Below are 22,327 nucleotides of genomic sequence, written 5' to 3' on the forward strand. Positions count from 1 at the left end.
AAGGTACGCTTGGTAACAGGAACCCCTGGGCTGGGAGGGGATTCTCGTCAGCGAGTGGGGTGGGGCGGGTCCCTCTGGGGGTGGAGAAGGTGAGGAGTGAGCATCCAAGAGCTGCAGGGAGATCTGGACTTTCTGCCTGTCTTGCAGGAGGGTGGCTGGACTAGGCCTGTGGTCTCAGGGTTGATGTGGGGACATCTGGCACCAGCTAAGAAAACCCACCCTGTCACCTCAGTGGGTCAGTCCAGCATCTTTTGAAGGGATCTATGGCACCTATTTTATGGGTCAGCAAACAGACTCAGAACTGTCCAAGATTCATGGCTGGTGACTGGGGACAGGGTCTAGAATCAGGTCTAACTGCCTCAGGCTTCTTACAAATTAGACTCAGCTGCCCTTCTGGGGACAATGACTTCCCAGGAGGCACCTGGCTTGATTTCAGTGACAGAATTAGCTCTGCACTGCCCCCACCCCCATCCCCATCCCAGCCTGGTCTTCTCAGGCCAGTCCAGTCCAAGTAAGTGGCCAAGCCAGCCTGCATGGACCACCTCCACCACCCTCCTCTATCCTGTTGCCTGGAACAGAGTAAGTGACCACACAGAATGCTTGTGTCTGGGACAAATGCAGAACTGGACAGTGGTGTCACCTTGGCCTGTCCTGGGCAGATGGTTGGCCCCTTCTTGATAGGCAGTGCTGGTATGAGGAGCGGGGGACGGGGGCAGCTCTCCCTGGGCCTGCCAGGGTAGGATAGGGAGTGGCTCATCCCTCCTTGCCCTCAAGGAGGATGCAGAAGGACCTGTTGCCCAGAGGTAGCTCACCACCAGGGGGGCAGGGTGGTGCCGCCCAGGCTGGCTGGGACTGAACCTCGTGCTCTGTGGGACAGCTGCTCCCAGGCAGGCCCAGGCTCCCCTCTCTGGGGCTCACCCAGGAGGCCCACCAGGACCCTGCCCTGCCTCTCTCCCACTGTTGTGTATTTCTTTTCTTCTTCTCTTTCTCCCTCCCTCCTTCCTTCTCATTCCCCTCCCTCTCTCCTCCCCCAACTGGGGTGGGGATGGAGGTGCTTGTGCCCTCTGTGGGGCCTGACCTTTTCTGTTCTGGAGGAAGGAACAGGAATGAGGAGCTACCTAGACCCAGCAGCCTGCTGTTGGCTGAGCGGACGCTGCAGAACACATTCACAGGGCGGGCGTGTGGCCTGGCAGCTGGAGAAGAGGAGAGCTTGACGGGCCACCAGGGCTTGGTACTTTGTCAACCTTCCCTGGGGTCCCTCCAAGGCATCTGGGAGCCTGTGGAGGGGAGGAGGGTGGGAGGGTTATGGACAGCAACTTCCCTAACGAGTCAGTAACACAACAGTGACCCAGATTCCTTCCCAAACACTAGAAAAATGTTTGTTTTCTGCAAGTTGTTTTTTGTTTCCTTTTTCCCCCCTGATTCTAACCCTGAGAACAGGGCTGGGGATGAAGTACAGTGTTAGAGCCTCACTTGGCATGAGTGAGGGTGTTTTCCATCCCCAGCCCAGGGTGGGGAGTGGGTAGTCCAACCCTGGAAATACTTTTGGTCTGGGTCAGTAGCTCTCCTGTCCTTGTGGCCTCCATATCCTCAGTTGGTTTGGACCCTCTGCCCCCTGTGCTGGGTGAGGTCAGCTGCTTCATGCCATTTTGGGACCCAGGAGCTTGGTCCCAGATGCCATTTCCGTTTGCACAGAAAAGCAGTGGTAAGAAGGCTTTGAAATCCACTTCTGAATAATTCCCCATGGCATGGAGATGGGGGTCTGGATGACACCTTGCGGCATGAGGTCTGGCATGTAGATGCAGGTACTGGACAGACAGATTCACCTTCTGGGCATCTGAAAGTCAAGCTGTGGGTCATTTAAGGGTTTGCAGGAAATTAAACATATCCAGTGGATTTGTGCATTTACTATTTACTAAAACTGAAGTAACACAGGGAAGTGCACATATACACACACAGCCAAATGTGCGTCCACAGGCAGAACACACCTGTGCCACGGCACTCAGACTAAAGAGCAGAAGGTGATGAGCAGCCCCCACAGGCCCCTCCCAGCACCACCCACATGACTCCCATCCTGACCCCTGTCACCACCATTAATGTGTCTCTTTGCACTTCACATAAACAGAATCCCTCAGTGTGTTCTCTTTCCTGTTAGTGTTTGGCCCAACGATCTGCAGATTGATTTCTGTCTTCGATTCCACCACAGCAGGTTTCCTGAGTCTTAGAGCGATTATCATGAGCAGGTCCTTTGGGTGCTGCTGGCTGACGGCAGGAATGACCAGGTGCCCAGGTGGCCACAAGTGAGAGTGAGAGCCAGTGTGGCTGACTGGGGTGTGAGAGCCTATCTCAGCCCTCCATGGTGTTCTACTTGACTTGTGTAGTGGGTAACATATATTCTCTTATATGTGTAAGAAGTGGGGAAGACTATGTATGAGAAATAGAAAGTCCTGTGGCCCATTTTCAAAACATAGTATTTAGCATTTAAATGTAAAATGACTTGGGATGTAAGACAGGCAGCTGGAGGGAAGAGCAGGGTGGAAAGTTACAGGCAGTTAATACCCGAGTGTAAAGATTCACAGCCCCTCGACAGTCAGGAGGTGAGAAGGAAGCCCCCTCCACCTGACCAACAGAGCTAAACTCTGCCAAAAGGCACTAAATCCAAGGGGACTTTCTTGCCACAGGAAAACAAGGGGAGGTGGGGACAGCTAAAGATAATTTTTTTTTAAATAACCCAATAGGGGACAGTAAAACCCAGGTGACATTTGGGAAGACTGTGCACCCCAGAGTGCTCAGCCAACAGGGAACTGGGGGAGGGAACTTGCACTCTAGGAAGAAAACACTGGTTGTGGCCAATCTGTGTGTCCCTGACCAATAGGCAACTGATCTTGCAAGACTGCCACTAATGCCTTGCTTTCCCTGTGCCTCTGTCCCAGTCCATTCTTTAGATCTGGACACAGGTGCGTGTGTTTCTCACAAGCAGGGGGCTCAGCTGGGATCTCTGTGTCTGTGTGGGGTGGAACTTTGGGTGGACTGCGCTACACTAAAACCTTGCTTTTAGTTCAGACACATTTAAGCAAAGAGAACCTAAAGCTGTTTTTCCAACTTGCTTGAATGTCCTGTCCCCTTAGAGGCCATGGAAAGACCTGAGACTGCCCAAAGGGGGGCAGCTGAGGACACAGGGAGCTCTGGGTGTGCAGGAACTTCTCAGGAAGGGGGACTGGGCACATGGAGGGCTTGGGGTGTGTGAGAAACCTCCAGTAAGGGGCATGGAGTACCTGGGGAAACTCAGTTACAGAATCTGCCAAAACGGAGGTAGGCCCACGGACAGGGAAGGAAGATGGAAAGATCCCCATGGGCACAAGTCTTCTTTTCCTGAAGACCCTTTTCCTGAGAAACCTGTGGTTTCCCACATTCTTTAAATATCTGGACTGACTCTAATCTGATCACAAAGTCCACTCTGAAGGGATACAGATGTTCCATCGGCTCCTTTACTAGACTCCTTATGGAGGGGACTTTTTTTTTTTAAGCTTTTGTCTTTTCCTCAGCTCAACGTTATTCTGGTGAACTCATCTTTGGTCCCACACACCTAAAGTGAGATAGTTTGTTCTGATTAGTCCTGTTTTTGTCCAACTGGAGTTTCTAGTCCTTTGTTCTTTAGGCTGTTTTTATTCAGAGGCCTGTTATTCAAGGGTTAACTCTGAATACACAAGGAAAGAAACTTACTCCTTTGTAGAGGCCTAGGCAGCAACAGTCAAGAGTGTGATGGTGGGAGTGAGTCTGTCCCCACGGAGGAGGAGAGGCCCCTGAGCCTGTGAGTCCAGCGACCACCGAAACTGATGGACTCTATTCCTAACGTTCCCAACTGCACGGTGCTTTTCATGTCCGGGTCGTACTGTTAAAAAAAGCCGATATTTTGGCCCTTGCCCTCCAAGGTCTATTTTAGTTTCTAAAGCATCATTTTACATGGGTAAGAATAATGTCTTAAAATGAATAACCTACATGTTTTCCTAGGTGGTCAGCCAAATACTAGTTTCTATAAAATATTTGAAGTGAAATGTCCATTGGCTTTGAAGGATTTTTCTTTGTCAAGAATATGTGAGTTAAAGTGTTAACTATAGATTTATTTGATACCTTAGTTTTCATGGGTAACCTAAGTTAAAAATGGGTACATTAGATTTAAACACTTATGAATGTGTTTGTTAGAGGAGACATCTAATTAATTTGCAAAGTTAAAATACTGAAACATCAACTGCTAAATTTAAATTTAAGTACCTGTGGCTTCTTAAATTTTATAAGGTAATATATGCTTGGGTCTATTAAGCGGTTTTTTTTTTAATATTTATTTTTTAGTTGTAGTTGGACACAATACCTTTATTTTATTTACTTATTTTTATGTGGTGCTGAGGATCGAACCCAGGGCCTCACACATGCTAGGTGAGCACTCTACCGCTGAGCCACAACCCCAGCCACTTAAGTGTTTCTTTTTTTAAAAAATTTAATTATTTATTTATTCTAATTTGTTATACATGATGGTAGAATGCAATTCATTTCATATTACACATATAGAGCACAATTTTTCAAGTGGCTGATTGTCCACTGCTGCAGCCTGGCTGGGCACCGAATCACGAGACACTCAAGCAGGAACAAAACTTTATTTTGAAAATGCTGCCAATCCCCGTAGGCGCCAGACAAGCCAGCCAATCCACCCACGTGGTGGCATCTACCGTAACCGGCCCCCCCACCTCCCCCGGAATTCCCTCCTACCGTCCTTCCCCAACCAATGGGAACTCTCCAGGAGTCCCATAACAGGAGTCCCGTAGCAGGCCAAGGTGAACAGCAGGAGTCCAATTTCCATATGAATGTAAATCTTAACATAATAATATCATCTCAATGGCTAGCTGGAGTCACCTTACAACCGAAAGTGCCATGCATCATATTATTTGCTTGTGGCTCCTAGCACTCCACCCCTTTATTCCTCTAAACAGTTTCTCTTCCTGGTACTCATGCTGTTGCTGTTAACCATTTATTGCCTAACATAACAGTACCTTGCTCTCAGGGACCTAATTTTATTTTGATGACTGGGGCAACCCTTACTTAAATACTACTAACAATTAAAGAGCAATACAGACTGGAGTGCAATTAAGTGCCCAAATATGTGGCTCAAGGGTAAGAATCACCAGCCTTTCAACATAATAAAGCCTGTGGGGTGAAGAAAATGACTGTTCATCCTGGCAGAACCCCTTGTCCCTCTCTCCCACATATACGCACCTTTATCTCAGAGACTCCTAGTTCTTTCACCCCAAACTTCTTTGACTCATGCCTTCCTCCCTGCATCTGAGCCCAGCAGGGAATATGGGGGAGGGGGGCGTGACTCCCGCTTGGCTGGAGTGCTGGTTTATGTCTCTGCCAGTCTCTGGGAGGTGCTGGATGAGCTTCCCTAGTTTAGCTGCAGCTGACCCAAAGCACTTCTGCTTTTCAATAAGTCCTGAGGCTGTGGAGGGTGGGAGTAGCCTCCAGTGCTAGGAAGTATCCCTAGCAGAGGTTCAGAGGTCCTCCTGGGCTGTTTAGGGGCCCTTGGCGATGGCCACATTCAGATACTGGCTGGAAGCCAGGGGAGGGAGCTTGGGGTAAGGGGAGGGCACTGAGGGAGGGGTCAGACTCCTTAGGAAAGAGTTAATGCGAAGAGAGGGAGGGGATAAGACGAAGAGACCGAAGGGAAGGCTCAGGTAGGGAAAGAACGGCGGAGGGAAGCCTGGTAGGGGAAAGGGAGCTTGCAGGAGCAGGGGGTCAGAGGTAGGGAGCTTCCCCCTTCTGCACCCTCATCGCAGGGCCGCCAACTTCCAGCCACGGCGGCGACTTTCAGTTTCATTTCCACGGACCCTCCTGCCTGGGCAGCAGCCGCCACTGCGATGCCCAATATGTTCAGCTGCCGGCAGCTCCGGGAGACGGTCCAGTGCTTCCTAGTCGTTCGAGGACTGGACATGGAGACAGATCGCGAGCAGCTGCGAACCGTTTATAACCCCGACTTCAAGATCAGGTAAGGGCCTACGCACCCCCGGCCCGAAAGGTGGGCCCTGCCTACCTCTGCTGCCTCCTGCCACTCCCCTCGCACTTCTCACTTTAGTGCAACCAAACTTTATGTGATACTAATCATCACTCACTATTACTGAGGTCTTCTATGTGCCAGGTGCTGGGCTAAGTGGCTTGCTGCAATGCTACTATCTTGGGTGAGGATCACAGCAACCTTTAAAAGAGGCAAGCCTTGCCATTCCCATTTCTTTTTTTTTTTAAGAGAGAGTGAGAGATGTGTGTGTGTGTGGGAGAGAGAGAGAGAGAGAGAGAGAGAGAGAGAGAGAGAGAGAGAGAGAGAAAGAGAGAGAGAATTTTTTAATATTTATTTTTTAGTTTTCGGGGGACACAACATCTTTGTTTGTATGTGGTGCTGAGGACCGAACCCGGGCTGCACGCATGCCAGGCAAGCACGCTACCGCTTGAGCCACATCCCCAGCTCTGCCATTCCCATTTCATAACGGAGGGAAGCGAGGCTCCCAGAGGTGCAGTAACGGCCCAGGTAGCAAGGTCACACCCCCTCACCTTGACTCACTGTGCCCTCCCTCTTTTGCCTGGGTAGTGCCCATTCATCTTTGGGAGACCTGTCCCCTCCCCTAGGCTGCCCTGGGAGCCTCAGAGGCTGCACTGTGGTCACACACTGGAATCTCTGGGTTCAGTCTGAGTGCTTCTCAAGGCAAATCTGTCACCAAGACTCGGGTCAGGGTCTTCAAACTGGACCACTGGACTGACTCGCGGCTCCCAGAAAAGAGAATGAAGCTGAGCTCAGATATCAGCAAGCACCACAAGTCACTGCTAGCCAAGAACTTTTATGACAGGTGTGTGTTCGTGTGTGTGTGTGTGTGTGTGTGTGTGTGTGTTTGTTGGTGCACACACACTTGCTTGTGAGGGGTGCTCAGGGCATGGGGGAAGGGGCTGTCTAACCAAGAAAAGAGTAGTTTGCTCAGGTTGTGGGGAGGCCTCTTCCTTAAGGAATGGGGGAAGCAGGTGGGGGGCTTGGCTGCGGGTGGGAGCATGGCTGGCACTCTCCCCAGGGCATCCCCCAGCCCAGGCCCCTCCTGCCCTGGCCCCCACCCTTGACTCCCACTCTCCCCAGGGCTGAGTATCTTCACGGGAAGCATGGGGTGGACGTGGAAGTCCAGGGGCCCCATAAAGCACGAGATGAGCAGCTCCTTATCTGCCTGGATTTGAACCACAAGGAGGTGCTGACCCTGAGGCTCCGGAACAGAGGAAACAAATCTGCTACCCTCAGTCACCTCTTCCCTTTCTGCTGGACACCCCAGTTTGCCTTCTACTATGATGACCAGAAGCTGCCCTGCCTGCTGGGCCCCGGTGAGTAGCTTTCCAAAGGGAAGAACTCTGGTGGGCAGGGCTTGTCCTAGCAGGGCTGCAGCTTTGGAGCACACACTGTGGCTGTCCTTTTGGGATGGGTCTGGCTGGGTAGTGTCGGGGTCAGCATGTTGGTGGGAGGGTCCCTGCCTTCCCTCCCCCCTCCCATTCACTCAACTTTCTTCCTGCAGGTGAATGCTATGAGTTGCATGTGCAATGTAAGACGAGCTTTGTGGGCTACTTCCCAGCCAAGGTGCTCTGGGAGCTTCTGGGACCTGGGGAGTCTGGTTCAGAAGGAGCTGGCACTTTCTACATTTCCCGTTTCTTGGCTGCCATCGCCCACAGCCCTCTGGCTGCACAATTGAAGCCCACAACTCCCATCAAGTGCACCTAGATCACTGGAAACCCTGTGTTGACCAACTGGATAGAGGAAGGACTTATAAGCCCTCTGTCCAGACCTGATGAGTCTTGGCATGTCCTTATCACAACAGTGTGGGCCCTTGGGAAAAGCCCAGAGCTGGGAACCAGGGGCCCCTTTATTCCCTCCTCTGGGCTCAGAAAAATTTTTCTGCCTAGGAAGCAAATTGCAGGAGAGTAGCAGGAACAAGGACAGTATGAAATCATTTTTTTAAGAAGTGTTTTCACTGTGTAATGAATTATCAGGCAGCCCATTATAGACCAACACACACACCTCTCTCTCTCTCTCTCTCTCTCTCTCTCTCTCTCTCTCTCTCTCGCTCTTTCTCTCTCTCTCTCTCTTTCTCTCTCTCTCTCTCTCTCTCTCTCTCTCTCTCTCTCTCTCTCATAGCATTGGGGATCAAAACCATGCATGCTAAGCCCATGTTCTACCCAGCCCCCTCTCTTCTCTTTTTAAATTAAAAAAAAATTGGTAGTACTGGGAATTGAAATCAGCGACATTTTACCACTGTGCTATAGCCCCAGTCCTTTTTATTTTGAGACAGGGTCTTGCTAAGTTGTTGAGACTGGCCTTGAACTTTTGATCCTTCTGTCTCAGCCTCCTGAGGTGCTGGGATTATTGGCATGCACCACCGCACCCAGATCTCTCTCTTTTTTAAAACAACTTTACTGAAATAATTCACATATCATACAGGTCAGTGATTTTTTTAGTATGTTCACAGATATGTGCAACCATTATTACAGTCAGTTTTAGAACATTTTATTATGCCAAAGAAGAGAGACCCAATACCCTTCAGCTACCACCCTTTTATCACTCACCCACCTGCTCAGTGCTTAGCAGCCACTCACTCTGTCTCCATAAATTTCCCTATGCTGGACATGTCATGCGAATGGACTCATGTGTAAACATCTTTTCGACATAGCTAGCTAGTTAAAAAATACTGTAGGACTTTCACAGTTAGATAATTGTTCAGTTTTTGTTAACAATATATAGGTGCCAGGTGCAGTGGCACATGCCTATAATCCCAGTGACTTAGGAGGCTGAGGCAGAAGAATTACAAGTTTGAAGCCAGCCTCAGCAACTTTGTGAGGCCCTATGCAACTTACTGAGACCCTGTCTCAAAACCAAAATTAAAAAGGGCTGGCTGGGGATGTTGCTGAGTGGTAAAGTGCCCCTGGGTTCAATTTCTGGTACCCCAAAACAAAAACTATATATATATATATATATATATATATATATATATATATATATATATATATATATATATATAATTAATCTTGAAGCCTGCATGCCCCCAAAAATTAACATTGGCTGTCTCAGGATGGTAAAAATGTTATTATAATTTTATGCCAGATTCTTTTTTAATAATGAAAATGTATTATAAATAATATTTTTAAAAATATTCCAAGTATTGGGCTTTCCAAAATTGGTCCAGCCATGGACCGAGCAGCCACATGAGCTAGTGAGCTCCATGTCCTTGGGCAGAGGCTGCCGACCACCCTTTGGCAATGGCATCACAGGGGTCCTTGTGCATCCTCCACAGAGGGGCATTCCCAGAGTCTTGAAGGTGACAAGTTCAATGTTAATGACAGCTTTCCCCCCCACTTCTGCAGTGCTAAAGGCTATGACTTGAAGCTAAGTATGGAACTGGGGACCTACTATCCACCCCCATGCCTCAGGTAGCTGCTCCCCATCCTTCTTCAGGGAACAAGTATCTTCACTGCCTCAAAGGAGATTGCTGAGATCAAGTAAGTGCCTCCCCTCAGTACCCCACTCCCGTCCTCTCTCCCTGCTGGCCCCTGCCTGTTGCTTTGGATGTCTGTCCAGCCTCCCAGGCTCTATTCGTTCACCCTTGCTGAGCATGCCCACTTGCCAGGTGCTGTTCCAAATGGGCCTTGCCCATTATGGTGGGGAACAGTGAGCACTGATCATTTCTTTTATTTTATCTTGTACATTCCATATTGTGGTGAGTGCTTTGAAGAACTCAAGTAATGCTAAAGTAAAACCAAAGCAGGACAAGGGGATGAATTGGTGATGTTTTACAGAGAGCAGTCAGTCCTGACCTCTTTGAGGAGGTGACATTTGAACAGAGAATGACATTTGAATGAGGTTAGGGTGTGAGTCATGGAAGGAAGATCTGGGGGAGAATGTTTCCGCCATAAGATCTACCATGGATACCCAAGTCAGGTCTGAGGTTGGGTCAAGGACATTGGAGGAAGCAAGACTTGGGGCTCCCTTCTTCAAGGCCTCTGACCCAATCCATTTCTCTGTCCTTCTGGTCTTCTCTAATTCCTGGTGTGTTCCTAGTTGCAAATGGGAGAGGGTAGATGCTTCTGGTCATGGGGGTGCTTGACCTGTCCCTTTCCTGCCCTTCCCACTTCATCCCCCAACCATCACTGCCAGGGCCCAGCTGGAGACAGCCCTGACGTGGAGGAACTATGAGGTGAAACTCTGACTGCTGCTGCACCTGGAGGAGCTGCAGATGGAACACGACATCCGGCACTATGACCTGGAATCGGTGCCCATGACCTGGGACTCCGTGGACCAGAACCCCAGGCTGCTCACTCTGGAGGTTGGGGCTCAGATCAGGTTCAGGGAGGGCAGGCTCAAGTCAGCCAACCTCTATAGGCCATTCCTAAATACAGGGCAAACTAGAAGAAGGATGAAATGGTTCCTGTCCCAGAGGGGTCAGCAAGGGGTAGGGTGGGCATCCTTTGCCCAAAATGGTGTCAGAGCAGGACATTGGGGTTTTAATCTAGACTTTGCTACTACTGGCTGTGTGATCTTGGGCAAGATCCTTGCTTTCTCGGAGCCATAGGTTCCTTATCTGAAAAGCATAGAGCTGGACTGGAAAATTCTTAAGCCCTTTTCTAGCACACAGATTTTGAATGTGTGTACCTTAGACCAGAATTACCCACGAGAATGAATTTCTCCACACAAATGCAGGTGGGAAGAGAGAACAAGGATGATCAGGGCAAGATGACTACAGGAGATGAGTTTTAACAATATTTTAAAGGCAGAGTAGAACTGAGCTGGTGAGAGGGCAGCTGAGTAGAGTGGGAAGCGGCTGCCAGGCCTTAAACTAGCACCCTGGAGTTCTGCACCTGTGAGCAGCTGGGGAAGGTTGTCTCCTTCCTCTCCCCACAACTCCTGTCTGGTGGGAGAGGAAGGGGGACAGGGAAAATGCAGCTCTCTGAGTCTTGGGTTAGAAGGCCAGAGCCTCAGTTTTCGTCCCTCAGAGGTCTAGAGAGCCTGGGGGTTGGGTCCTTCAGTGACCATGCTTGGGACAGAAGCTTGCTTACGTTCACACCCTGTAGGTTCCTGGTGTGACTGAGAGCCACCCCTCAGTGCTGCGGGGGGACCACCTGTTTTCCCTTCTGTCCTCTGAGACACAGCAGGAGGACCCCATCACCTATAAGGGCTTCATGCACAAAGTGGAACTGGACCATGTCAAACTGAGCTTTTCCATGAGGTGGGTGTTGTGGGAACCCTTCTTCAGTCTTCTCCCTCAGGCCAGGGGAGACGAGAGGCTTTCTCCTAAGATGAGTGGATCCCAAGCACAGGGCAGGGGCTTTTCTTCCAGGGAACTCTGAGCTACTCCAGCAGCTACCTCTCCTAGGGAGCTTTTATGGAAGTCTTGGAAAGAGGGAGTGGAGCAGAAGGAGGTGGAGGGAGGTCCTGGCTTTTTACTGTCTGGCCCATCTAACTGGAGCTCCTCTACCTTTCTCCCTATCCAAACCCTCCTGAGCCGATTTGTGGATGGGCTGACCTTCAAGGTGAACTTCACCTTCAACCGCCAGCCCTTGCGGGTCCAGCATCGGGCCCTGGAACTGACAGGGCGCAGGCTGCTGTGGTCCATGCTTTTTCGTGTGGCCTCCCGTGGGGTCCCGCTGCTGCCCTCAGATGTGAAGCTCAAGTGAGATGGAGGGCAGGGGACTCCAGTGCTGGTTGGAGTGTGGGGCTTGAGGATGGAGTCCTAGAGGCCTCTGGGATTCTGGATAAGTTGAAGTTCGGATTCCTAGCCTCCCTGCCAGGCTGTATGACCGGAGTCTGTAGTCAAACCCAGAGCAGCTGCAGGCCTTAAAGCACATCGTTATGGACACCACACGTTCAGCCTCCTACATCATCTTTGGGCCTCCAGGCACTGGCAAGACTGTCACATTAGTGGAGGCCATTAAGCAGGTGAGGCTTGAGGATAAACCTAGGACCTATATCCTTGACTCCCCCAGATGGAGCTTTTTTCCCCAAATTCTGATTTCCTTCATCTCCCTGAAAGTTCTTGTTTCTCAGCAGCCATCAAAAGGAGGTGGGGAGGGCTGGGGCTGTAGCTCAGTGGCAGAGCACTTGCCTAGCATGGGTGAGCCACTGGGTTCAATCCTTAGCATCACATAAAAATAAACGGATAAAATAAAGGCATTCTGTCCATCTACAACTACATTTTTTTTTTAAAGTGGGGAGCTAGAGTCAGTGTGGCTGTTGAGCACTGTTGGGTAGGTTGGGCACTGTGTGGCTCTTGCAGTGACTTTTTGCATTTCGGTATTCATAGACTTGTGTGTTTTATTGCAGTTGTTGTCCCACATCAAAGTGCTAATTGGACTAGCAGGGCTCCAGGATAGAACTTGTATTTTATATCACTGCCTCCCTTGGCTGTGGGAGGCAGATGCTGCACTGCCCCAGTGTGAGTCACCAGAGTTTAGGAAACTGCTTCTCATACTCTACCTGTCCGCATCTCAGGTGGTGAAGCACTTGCCCAAAGCTCACATCCTAGCCTGAGCTCCGTCCAACTCGGGTGCTGACCTTCTCTGTCAGTGGCTCTGGGTCCACCTTCCCAGCTCCATCTGCTGCCTCCTGGCCCCCAGTAGGGAGATCGGCATGGTACCTGAGGACATTAAGGTAAGGGAAGTGCAGAGGGTCAAGCGATGGCAGATGTCTGGGAGACTCTAAGGGTAAACCAGAAAACTAGGGAGACTTGGTTACTCACCTTTGGGTGGGTAAGAACCCTCCCTGGGCCTCCGTTTTCTTGTCTATAAAGTGGCCCAGTGCCAAAGTGAGGGGGGACATGGGTAGAGCCAAGCTGATGCCTCATGTTGCTTCACAATCCACAGCCCTAGTGTAACAGGGATGCGAAAAAGGGGGAGTATGAGTTTCCTGCCAAGAAGGAACTGCAGAAATACTGAGTCTTAATTACCACTCATCATGGCCAGCAGGTGGGTAGTGTGTGTGTAAATAAAAGTGTAGTGGGCTGGGAAGATGGGGAAGGGTTCTCAGTGGGTGAGTGAGGGACCAGATTGGGTGAGCATTCAGGTTTGGTAGTTGGGTGCCTGGGGATGACCCTGCCTGGCCTGACACCTCCCAGGTTGGTATCAGCCCAGTTTCCCATCCATCTCTTCACACACATCTTCATTGATGATGCTGGCCACTGCATGGAACCTGAGAGTCTGGTGGCCATAGCAGGTGAGTGGCTCAGGGTGGGGTGCAGGTGTGCCACCCTGCATGGGGAGATCCCATCACGTACCTTTCTCCTCATTCCACCCTTGCCTTCTAGGACTGATGGAAGTTAAGGAAACAGGCAATCCAGGAGGGCAACTGGTACTGGCTGGAGACCCTCGACAGCTGGGACCTGTGCTGCAGTCCCCACTGACACAGAAGTATGGGCTGGGGTACTCGCTGCTGGAACGGCTGCTCACCTACAATGCCCTGTACAAGAAGGGCCCTGATGGCTATGACCAAGTTCATCACCTCAGTTCATAACCAAGCTGCTATGAAACTACAGGTATGCCCACACCCTCATCTCCCTCCACTGCTAGCCCATGCCTTCACACCCACTGCGCAGGAGGCTCTGGTCTGCATTCCTGGTGCTCTGCACCTCTGTGATGCAGAAATGACTATAGACTGGAAGGTCGGAGGCCTCCTTTAGCTAGTGGTTTCATTCTGGACTAGTGAGATTATCTAGATATGGGGTGGTCAGACACCAGGATGTGTCTGATGTCTGTCTCAGATGGCATTTCCAGGCAATCCAAGGAGAAATGAGAAAATGAAGTTTTTCATAAAAATATTATCAAATTAGAGGGCTAGGCAGGGTTGTTTGTTTTGCAGTGGTGGGGATTGAACCCAGGCTCTCACACATGCTAGGCAAAAATTCTACCACTGAGTTACATAGCCAGCCCTGTTTTGTTTTGTTTTTTTTAAGAGTCTCTTTGTTGCCCAGGCTGACCTCAGCCAGTCCTCCTGCCTCAGCCTCCTGAATAGCTAGCTGGACCTACAAGCACACAGAACCACACTCTGTTTATATACTTCTTTTACTGAATAAGTTTAGACATTAAAAATGCTTGGATGAGTACCAATAGGACAGTTGCAGAAAGGAAATGTTATTGTGTTTTTACTACTTTTATTTTTGGATTTAACATATTATCTCAAATAAGGGTAATGGGAAGTGATACATTGTTTTTATACTGACCTTCCTTGGCAAAATTGAAAGCTGAGTCCCTAATTTCTTAGTTTTTTTTTTCTTTCTTTCTTTTTTTTTTGAGGGATGGGGTGTGCCAGGGATTGAACTGGGCACATGACCACTAAGCCACATCTCCAGGCCTATTTTGTATTTTTTAGAGACAGGGTCTTACTGGCTTTGAACTGGTCATCCTCCTGCCTCTGCCTCCAAAGCCACTGGGATTACAGGCATGCACCACCATACCTGGCAAATCTTAGTTTTTAAAAGTAATTTGAAAAAATAATAATAATTTCACTGGTCACTGGATCCCTATGGACCCACAAGTTCTGCTTTATGTGGTGTGAAATGCCTGGCAGGAGAACTTGCAGGTGAATGTGTCCTGCTATGAAGGAAGCAGGAAGCAAGACGCTCATGTGTGGGCCTAAAGCCTGTCCCCTCAGGGCAGGACAAAAGTAATCCAGGCCTTGGTCTAGCTCTCCCTCCCTCCTGCCTCTCAGGTCCCATTCCACCATCCTGGACATTCCCAACCAACTCTACTACAATGGAGAGCTACAGGCCTGTGCAGATGTGGTGGATCGAGAGTGCTTCTGCTGCTAAGAGGGTCTGCCTCAACAGGTGAGGCTGGACAGAGCAGGACTCAGGCCCCCACCCCCATATCTTGATTGTTTACTGAAGGTAGGAAAAGGCTCGACTGGACACCAGGGGTCCCTCCAGTTGTCACCTTGGCCTAAGCTTCCTTATTGCTTGCAAGGGTTTTGGAGTGGGAGGGAAGGGAAGCAGGGAAGTCCAGCTGAGGGTTTCTTCTAACCCTGTGTCCAGGGATTTCCCATCATCTTTCATGGTGTGATGGGCAAAGATGAGCATGAGTGCAATAGCCCATCCTTCTTCAACCCTGAAGAGGCTGCCATGGTGACCTCCTACCTGAAGCTGCTCCTGGCCCCTTCCTCTAAGAAGGGGAAATCCCGCCTGAGCCAACGAAGCATTGGAGTCATCTCACCATACTGGAAGCAGGTAAGGCCCTCAGTTCCCAGCAAGGATGGGTCCTCCCCCACGTGATACCTCTCGAACAGCCCTGGCCTCTGCTGGCCCTATATCTCAGAAGAGTGCAGAGTTCAGCCGCCTCCTCCCTCTTTGCTCCCCAGCTCTCTGGCCTCCTTTCTGCCTGGTTCCTCTTGAATTGAGGTGACTGCATCAGAGAAAGATGCCTTTCCCTTCATTCCAGGTGGAAAAAATCCATTATTGCATCACCAAACTTGACAGGGAGCTTTGGAGACTGGATGACATAAAGGACTTGAAGGTGACACACTACTTCACATTCACTCTCACATTCTTTGTACCCTTCTTTTTCCAAAATCAGAGACCTCAACTCCTGTGCCACTGCTTCAGTCTGGCCCATGTCTCTGTCCCACCTCCACTGCCTTGGAGAGAACTGGGTTTTTCCCCATCCTCTTGCTCCTCAAAGCTCCAGCTTATAGTTCTGGCATGGGATCAGGAAGCCTGCATGTTTAACAACTTCCCATGTCACTGTGATTGGGCAGTTTTGAGGTCTTTGCCCTAAGAATGAAGTCCAAATGCCACAGCCTACCCCCGCCTGTCATGTGATATTTTCACCTCATCTCCACCCTCAGTAGCTTAACACTTGCTCTGAGATGGTGATTCGAAACTCTTAGTACAGAGAAAAATCACCTGGAGTGCTTTTAATACTGCCAGGGCCAATTAACACTGATATCTCCGGGCAGAGCCAGGGCACTAGTATTTTTTGCAGCTCCTCAGGTGCAAGCCTGAAATCTACTCTTTTGAGATTTGGAGACATCTGCCTTGGAAAATTCTGATCAGGAGGTCTGGGTTAGGGCCCAAGGTTCTATAGTCTTAACAAGTACTTGCTGATTATCTCCAGGAAAGTTTCAGAAACACTGTTTGTAGTTATTGTATTCTTTGCAACACTGTTTGCTTTGTTCTGATGGCTTTACAGGCTCGATCCCAGAGTTAGCTTCACTCTTGAGGCTTGTGCTTCCAGAGAATGCCTCCTGTCCCCTGTAGAAGCACTCACCCACTGATCGACAATTGCCCAGTGTACCCTCCTTGCAGCTCAAGTGCCATGGGGCAGACGTTCCTTAAGTTCCCCTTGAACCCACCTATTATCAAGCCCTGCCTCTATCTCTTCTAGGTGGGCTCTGTGGAAGAATTCCAAGGCCAAGAACGCAGCGTGGTCTTTATCTCTACTGTGTGAAGCAGAGATTTGTGCAGTTGGATCTGCACTTTAACCTGTGTTTCCTTAAGAACCCCAAGGTTGGAGGGCTGGTGGGTGTGGCAGTAATTCTTCCTTCCTCTGGCCCTTCCTTCCCATGACCCCACCACTTCTTCCTTCCAGAGGTTAAACGTGGCTGTGACCTGGGCCAAAGCTTTGCTCATCATAGTGGGCAACCCCATTCTCTTGGGCCATGACCCTGACTGGAAAGCGTGAGCATTCCTGCCCTGTAATCCTTCATGGTGGCCACAAGCCCCAGCTTAGGCAGCTGTATCTTCATTACTACCTGCTTATGGCTCAATCCTCAGGATCAGTTAATCTTCATAAAACCTCCATCGTATTTGTAAGTGAGCTGACATTTAGAGCTTGAGCAACCAAAGCTCAGATGTGGCAGGACCCAGGCCTGGCCTCCAGCCTATGCTGGTACTCCTCATCCAGGCCTGCACAGCTCTGTGTGCCAACACCTCTGTACCCCACAGATTCCTGGAGTTCTGTAAAGAAAACAGAGGGTATACAGGGTGTCCTTTTCCTGCCAAACTGGACCTACAGAACGGACAGAACTTACTTCAAGATCTGAGCAAGCTCAGCCCCTCTACCTTAGGTATGGCTGGGCCAGGGTGGGCCAGGCAGGGGACAGTGGTGGAAGAGAAGGTAAAGAAGACAAAGCATACCTCCTTTCTTTCTAGGTCCCCATGGTCATGACTACCTCCCCCAGGAGTGGGAGAGTGAAGGGGGCTGTCCCTGCAAGTGGAGCCCGAGTGGAGGAATGAGCTCTGAAGACACAGCTGCCTGCCTTCTCACACCAAGACAAGCCTTAGCCCGCTGCACCCAACCCTGAACCAGAACCCAGCTGAGCTGCCCCTCTAAGGGACAGAAAGGCTGGGGGATGGTGTTTACAACCAAGCAATTCCACCCTTCCACTCCTGGGGAGAATGACACATCAAGCTGCTTGTTAGCATTGTTATGGGGGAAGGGGAAGGAAGAAAAACTCTGAAAACAAAAAATCTTGTTCTATGCAAAAGTTTCTTGATGGTGTCTCCTCATCTTGGCCCCAGCTTCCTGTGTCCCCAAGCTGACCTGCAAGAGGGTGAGACTGTCACACCCTGTCCAGGGCCACATCTCTTCACAGCCTCCATGTCCAGGGGAGGAAACTCAGTGGGCAGGGAAGCCACCCACCGGTTTCTAAGTTTAGTCCAGGCTAGAGACCATGCCCCTCACCCGCCTCCCAGGCTAAGCCAGGCATGACCTCATCTCTGCTCTAAGACTCCACACTTCCACTTCCTGCCTTTGCCAACAGGGGGCCAGTCTGGCAAGCAACTTGGAAATGAAGAGAGAGATGGGACTCTGGGCTTGTAGCCAAGATAGGAACCAGACAAAGGAAACAGGAAGCTGCCACACACGTGTAGGAACCTGTGGCCTTTATTTATGCCCCCCACCAAGTGCAGTCAGAGACAAGGCCCCTGCCCAAAGGAGAAACCCCAATCCACCTACCCTAGAAATGCTCCTCTGAGCCAGAAGTATATAAAGTGCTAGTGTGTGACCATCCTCTGGGGAGGGCCAAAGGGAGCAAGAGCCCTACCCCTGGACCAAGGCAGCAGGGAGAGGGACTGCTCAAGAAGGGCAGGCCACAGGCCCAGCTCCCAGAAGACAGGGAGGGAGGGCAGGCCTGCCACCACTCTGGGGGCTAGGAAAACGATGCAGTCCTGGGCATGAGGGAACTGTAAAAAGGAGCCTTCAGCATGGAGTCCTAAGGGTGGAGCTCAAGGGCAGGTGGGTGATCCCTAAGCCCCTGTGAAGAAAGGTGGCATCAGGAGCCGTGGGGATCTCAGAGAATGGGACAGCCCCTCCGGTGCTTATTCTTGTGGACCTGGAGGCCAGCTCGAGTGGCCATCTCGAAAACCTCTGGCACTCCCTCATAGGTTTTGGTGGAGCACTCAAGGCACTGATATGATTTGCCATATCCCAGCCTTCCTCAGATCGGACGGGTTCCTGAGAAGACAGAAGATAAGGCAGAGGAAGCTGGTGGCTAGGTGCACCTCTCACCACATCACCCATAAGTATAGTAACTATAACAAATACCTCCTCCAGCCTTGAGCCCACAAAGCATCCAGGCCCGGGCTGCCCCAGGCAGAGATCTAAACCTCATATTTACATTCAAAGTTGTCCCCAGACTAGCCCCTCCTCTCCCACCAAATCGCAGACCCTATGGTCCACATATGTTTTGCCTAAATGTGTGTAGGCTACCTCCTAAATGACCTACCTTCTCCATCATCCCTCCAACCCATCCTGTGCCTGCTGTTTCCATTTTAAAACCTTGCCTTATATAATTATCCTCTCAAGATAGTCTCTATTCCATACCCTGGCAGCTTCCTATAATAAACTCTTCCTCTGGTCAGTGGACCGCTTAGTGAGACCCTGAATAAGCCAGCTCCCTTGCCCTCTAAGCCTTTTTTCAGCCATTGATGATGCCCTTCCTTCCCAGGTACACTGATGGTGCAGTCTGCATACCCTAAGTGAAACATAAGCTGTCTCCCCATGGACAAGGACTTCCTTATTCATCTTAGTAGCCCCAATTCCAAAGACAGAATAATAAACTGGAATAAATGAAAATGCCAAGTGACTTTGGACAAGTCACTTCATTCTATGATCATCTGATTTGATACTGAGGTTCCTTCTGGTTCTTAGCAGGGCACACACATGGGAGAGGAAGAGGTAGATATCACTATGACTGCTTAACACAGGACAGTTGGCTGAAGAGAGAGCTCCTTTCTGCCCCAGCCTGCAACCCCTCAGAGGGCACCTTCCTCCCCACGGTTCCCAATCAGGCAGCCCCTCCCACCTGCTTCATCTTGGCCAGCTCTCTCCTGGTATGCTCATCTTGCCCGAGTCCTTCTTATTCCCCACTAGGATGATGGGCATGTTGGGGCAGAAGTGCTTCACCTCCAGGGTCCACTTCTCAGGAATGTTTTCTGCACAGACATGTCCCAACAGGTACCTTGGCTTAAGCATGTGAGCACTGGTCTTCCTTCCCATAGCAGTCTGAGGCTGATGGTCTCCTTCATACCTCAAAACCCCGTCCCTTGTAGCATATCCTCCCCCAAGCCCTTCCAAACACCGGAGATGCCACAACAAAGGAGCCAGCAGAGAATGTGTGGCCCTTGTGACTCCATCCCCACAGCCTCTGAAGATGGCTGACTCCAAAGCGTCTCCACCCCCTCTTTCCAAAGTCCTCACCCAGGCTGTCAGGGCTGTCAATGGAGAAGCACATGAGGATGACATCTGTGTCCATATAGGAGAGGCGCTGCAGACATTCATAGTCTTCTTGCCCTGCTGTGTCGCACAAAGCCAGTTCCACCTGACAAACGGGCAATGCATAGCTGACCCCAAGGGCCCCAACCTACTACCCAGAGATCCTCTCAAACCACTGGTCCTGCTGTGTGCAAGGCACCATATTAATCACAGTCATAACAAACTCAATTGAGTTTTTCTTTAAAGTTCTAAGATGTAAACTGGGTGTACTGGTGCATACCTATAAACCAGCTATGTGTGAGGCTGAGGCAGAAGAATTGCCAAGTTCAAGGCCATCCTGGGGAACTTAACAAGATGCTGTCTCAATTTGTTTAAAAAAGTAAAAAGGGCTGGGGATGTAGTTTAGTGGCAAAGTGCTGCTGGGTTCAACCCCTAGTAACCCCTCTCCCACAAAAATTACTAAAATGTGTTTGATTTTTGTGATCTCAAATGAATTGCTATCATGAATACCACTTTAATTCTCACACTCCTTTAGGGTAAGTCATGCCATCATCACCATTTTGTGGTGGTGGGGAGTTTAAACCCAGAAGCAAAGGGACTTGGCCCTGATTACAAAGCGAGTATGTGGTAGAACCAGAGGATATATCCAGGTTTTCTTTGGGGTACTGGGGATTAACTCAGAGCCTCACACATGCTAGGCAAGTACTCTACCAATAAGCCACACTCCAGCCCTTTTTATTTTAGATAGGGTCTGGATAAGTTGCCCACACTGACCTCAAACTTGTGATCAATCTTCCTGCTTCAGTCTCCTGAGTAGCTGGCATGATGGGCATGTACCACCACACGTGAATATATCCAGGTTTTCTAAAAGTGCAGTTTCATTTCTCAAATTTTACTTGTTCCCACAGGAAAATAAAACAAAGATGTGAGAGAGTGGTAAGGAAGGACATACTACATGACCAGGAACAGGGTTCCAAGGCAGGATAGGAAAGGGCTCTTGGCCTTACCTGCTTGCTGTCCACCTCAATGTCTGTAATATAGTTCTCAAATACAGTAGGGAAGCAGACCTCTGGAAACTGATCCTTGCTGAAGACAATGAGGAGGCAGGTCTTTCCACAGGCACCATCCCCCACAATCACCAGCTTCTTTCTGATTGCAGCCATGGCTGGGGCTGGCAAACAAGAGGCAGTAGGGATTTGGGGGAAAAAAAACTAGTAGTACAAAAACTGCTCTGTGACCTCCAAAACCTCTCCACAAACCTGGGCAAAGGAAGAGAAAACAGAAAAGGGGGCTTGCTTCGGCACATTCTTGCCAAGCACCAATCCTGTAAGAAACAGAGTTTAAGATTCCTAATTTCTGGGGCAGGGACAGGTCTTCTCCAATGGGTTAAAATATAGCAGTGGGAGGTGAAAGAACCCACTTGGGAACCAGAAAACGACTTTCAAAGTTATACACTCAACTGAAGGGAAACATTCAGCAAGGTGTTCAGGGATGCCTCCAGAAAAGCCAGCCTTTATCTGCTTTGCATATTGGAGTCATGAGACAGATTTCATTTGTAACAAGATTTGATACATTTAAGGTTTAATAACTGCTAAGGTATAATCTAGAACAGATTGTCCCTTGGCTTGAGTCACGCCTGCCTAGTCAAAAATAAGGAGTCCCTCTACAAAACCAGATACTAGCAGAACCACTTACTGGGAGGCTGATAGGTAAGAGAAGGAATATTTATAAAGCCCCAAGGTACCCACTCTTTGTTGGGTATTTTGACAAAAAATATTTACCTCAGGTTCCAGTGGCTTGTTAGGTGAATGGTGCACTTCCCATTTTGACAACAAGGAAACTCTCAGAGGGTTAGATAATCAGAGTGTCAAGGACAGCACTCAAAGCAGGGCTCTATGCCTCCAGAGTCTCTGCCTTTCTACATGCCACCTCAGAGGTGGAAAGGAGAGCAGGAGGAGGAAACCCCAGACAGAGGACAGAGGCATCAGCCAGCAGCTTCTCTGACCCACCCCACCCTGTCCCCAAACCCCGGGTCACACAAAGGAGGCTCAGTCCAGGCAGTACCCACAGGTCACATTAGGGCAGCCTGCCTTCCTCCCCTCTTCCTGCTGGGCCTGGCGGCAACACTAGGTTACTCAGCCCCCAGTAGGGGACAATGACTACACTGTAGGGAATCACACATCCACCACAGCATAGGGACAGAATAATCCACTAGGGAATCACCTCCACCCACTCTGGAACAGCCCCTTCTTCCCTCTGTCCAGCTCACTTTTATGCCCTGCCCACCCCTCCCTGTGACTCAGGGCAAGGAGTCAACTTCCCAGGGTTAGCATGTGTCCCTCATCACCAACACACATGAAGGAGCAGTTCATCACACCTGCAGTTCGTCACACCTTCACAGCTCCCCTCACTTCCTCCTTCCCCAGGGAGGGGAGCCAAACTCCACCCAGCTAGATTCCCAGCCCTGCAGTCAGGGAGAAAGAGAGGGTGTGCTCTGGAGCTGAAATGAAATCTAGGCTGTTGGGAAGAGGGAGGGAGCTAGAGCCTGGGCTGGGAGGAGCCCCAA

At 50.0% G+C, this 22,327-nt stretch overlaps 2 pseudogenes; one reads left to right on the plus strand and one right to left on the minus strand.

The window, feature by feature from the left end:
• The first annotated feature begins 5,565 nt into the window (after nt 1–5,565).
• On the plus strand, nt 5,566–17,289 carry LOC144252917 (helicase MOV-10-like; annotated as a pseudogene).
• Nucleotides 17,290–18,337: 1,048 nt separating this feature from the next.
• Nucleotides 18,338–20,924, minus strand: LOC144252928 (rho-related GTP-binding protein RhoC-like; annotated as a pseudogene).
• Between the last annotated feature and the right edge of the window lie 1,403 nt (nt 20,925–22,327).

This window comes from Urocitellus parryii, unplaced genomic scaffold, assembly GCF_045843805.1.
Source record: "Urocitellus parryii isolate mUroPar1 unplaced genomic scaffold, mUroPar1.hap1 Scaffold_67, whole genome shotgun sequence".
NCBI lineage: Eukaryota > Metazoa > Chordata > Mammalia > Rodentia > Sciuridae > Urocitellus > Urocitellus parryii.